The 2,820-nt window shown below is 47.9% G+C and overlaps 1 protein-coding gene across 2 annotated transcripts in view; it reads left to right on the forward strand.

Moving 5' to 3' along the window:
- The first annotated feature begins 662 nt into the window (after positions 1–662).
- CUNH1orf159 (chromosome unknown C1orf159 homolog) overlaps positions 663–2,820 on the forward strand; it is a 22,262-nt gene continuing 20,104 nt past the window's right edge. For both annotated transcript variants that reach the window (XM_005368707.2, XM_013354268.1), the window contains exon 1: positions 663–712. The gene's annotated coding sequence lies outside the window, so the exon portion shown is untranslated. The remainder of the gene's footprint in view (positions 713–2,820) is intronic.

The following is a 2,820-nucleotide window of genomic DNA, read 5'->3' on the forward strand; positions in this document are numbered from 1 at the left end:
GACAAACTTAGAGACTGGCTGGATTTCTTGTTCAGGGATTGGCTATTTTTCCTTCTGGGGGTTTCCTACTCATGGATGGTTGCTGTGCCTAGCTGGTCAGGGCCAGAGTGCGTTTCTTTGGTTCTGGTTTCACTGGCCCTTTTTTAATCTTTTGGCTCTAGTTCTGGGCTAGGGTGTGTTTCTTTCACTGGCTCTGGTTTCAGGGTTGGGGTGTGGTTTTTTTGGCTGGCCCCTTTTCCCTACATTTGACCCATCTCAATCACAAACTAGGGCCAGCTAAACGTTTCAAAAGCTACCGTGGCCTTGGGTGGAAGATATGATATCTTTTCAGATTCTCTAGGGAGAGTTGGCAATGTACTCAGAGGTCACAGCTCCTACACAATGGCCTAGAGCCAGACTAGGCTCTGATTGGCGGCAGCTAGGGACATTGGGGAATATAGTTGTGCTTTCGTGTGTCACCCCACAACCTCCCGACACCCCCTACCCCCAGTCTACATTTCTCAATCAGTGCTCCAAGCCCAACCCAGCTGCCTGGAGAGAATCCCGGATGAATGCCTCGGGGGTGGGGGCCGCTAGGAGTTGTAGTTTTTTTGTCCAGAGCGACACCGCCGACGCTTGGGCGGGGGTTGGGCCAGAGACTACAAGTCCCAGGGGGCGCTCGCGGGGCCTTCGCGAGGCGGCGGGTATGAAAGAGGAATCCGCCCGGTGTATGGTGAGTGAGGGCCCCGGTCTGACCGAGGTGTCGGCTGCAACGACGCGATAAAGGCCGCGGGGCTAGGGTAGCTCAGACTCCAGAAGTCGCCCAAGGCCCGGCGGGCCAGTGCCCACCCTGCCTCGCTGCCATTTTGCCAGTGATGTGGCGGCAGGGGAGGAGCCGCGAGCGGAGCGTGGTGGTTGCGCTAATGGACAGAGGGAGGGGAGGTTGAGAGGGAGCGGAGCAGGACTTGGGAGCTGTGGGACTAAGTTGAGGACTTTGCTGTGCGTCCCAGTATATTACCACCTCGTTTTGGCTTTTGGCCCTTGCAGTTTCTACCCGCAGCTCTATTAGTGAATTCTCAACTTTGTAGGCCTCTTTAATTTAAAGGTATCAAACTTGGCCCTGTATTTTGTTTTTGTTGTTTTGAGACAGGGACTGACTATGTAGCCCCTGCCAGCCTCAAACTTGGGATCATTCTGCTTCTATTGGCCCATAATCTTGTTGGTGGTGTTTCTTAGTATTACCACAGTGTACAGAGAAGGCAGAATGGAGGTCGTTTCTGTTCTAGTTTTTTAACCACCTTGGTGGTGTAGGTGGTGTGGGGAGTTGAATCTAGGGTCTCTCTCATTTTAGGCCCTTGCTGTTCAGCCCCTGCTTTTTCTCTATCATAAATCCTGCAGAAATTAATGGCTTGGCTTCCCCAGGTTGATCCAGGTCACAAGAATAGTTTGATTGTGGGTGCACTTGATAAGAACCACACAATAATTTGAGTATTTTTTTTTAAAACCCTGACGCTTGTAGAAGGAATATTGATCTGGATTATACAGATAGTTTCTTTTATTAATTTACATATCCTGGCCTTACTAGTCTTCCTCAATGCAACTTGAGCTCATCTTGTCCACTGGCAGCGTCTGTCACAACACCTCTCAGAACAGGCTGGCATCTGTTTTCCTTGTTAATTTGGATCTATGGATCTATAGGATAACTCATTTAAAGAACATTGCTACCAGGCAGTGGTGGCACACTTAATCCCAGCAGTCAGGAGGTGGAGGCAGAGGCAGGCAAATCTCTTGAGTTCCAGGCCCCAAGACAGCCAGGGTTACTCAGAAAACTCCACCTTTAATAATGGTGATAATAATGAGCGTTGCTTAGGGGCTGGAAAAATAGCTTAGTGGTTAAGAGCAAATAATTAGCAAGAAAATGTGAGTTTTAGTTCCATATCCAGGTGCTCACACCACCTGTAACTTAGAGAATCCAACTCCTTCTGGCCTTCTCTGGCACCTGCATTTATGTTTGTAAATATACATACATATAATTACATAATTAAAAATCTTAAACTGTGCTGGAGAGATGGTTCAGCAACTTAGAGTATTAGCGTCCTTGCAGAGGACCAAGGATGAGTTTTCAACAGCTACATGGTGCCTAAAACCTTCTATAACTCCGGTTCCAGGGCATCTGGCAGCCTCTGGCCCTCTGCAGGTACCCTAACCCTAACCCTGTTCTCAAACTCAGAAACCCACCTACCTCTGTCCCCAGAGTGGGATCAAATGCCTGTACCACCACTCTTGGTAATTTTTTACTTTTGTGAGTTCACTGAGTTCAGTTAATACTGTCTGTTGGGATGTTAACTGATCTTGTTGTTGACTTGATATTGCACAAATAACCATAGTTACTGTGAGTTCATGTGCGCAATGGTTATGTCCAGAAGATAGCAATTTACATTATTCTCCACCCTCCAGCTTTCCACAGTCTTCCCTGAGCCTTAGGGAGGGGAGGGTTTGAAATAGATGTCTTATTTAGGACTGAGCAGACCTACTCACGGTTCTTTTTGCATAAATTACCTTTTTGCATACTTATTTATGTACCTTTTTATTGAGACAAGATCTCTTCATGTAGACCAGGCTGGCCTTGAACTCACAGAGATCTTCCTGCCTCTGCCTCCCAAGTATGAGGATTAAAGGTGTGTGCCACTACCCCTGGCCTAAACTACCTTTTAAGGGTAGAATAGGGGCTGGAGAGATGGCTCAGAGGTTAAGAGCATTGCCTTCTCTTCCAAAGGTCCTGAGTTCAATTCCCAGCAACCACATGGTGGCTCACAACCATCTGTAATGAGGTCTGGTGCC

The sequence above is a fragment of the Microtus ochrogaster genome, unplaced genomic scaffold (assembly GCF_000317375.1).
Source record: "Microtus ochrogaster isolate Prairie Vole_2 unplaced genomic scaffold, MicOch1.0 UNK38, whole genome shotgun sequence".
Classification (NCBI taxonomy): domain Eukaryota; kingdom Metazoa; phylum Chordata; class Mammalia; order Rodentia; family Cricetidae; genus Microtus; species Microtus ochrogaster.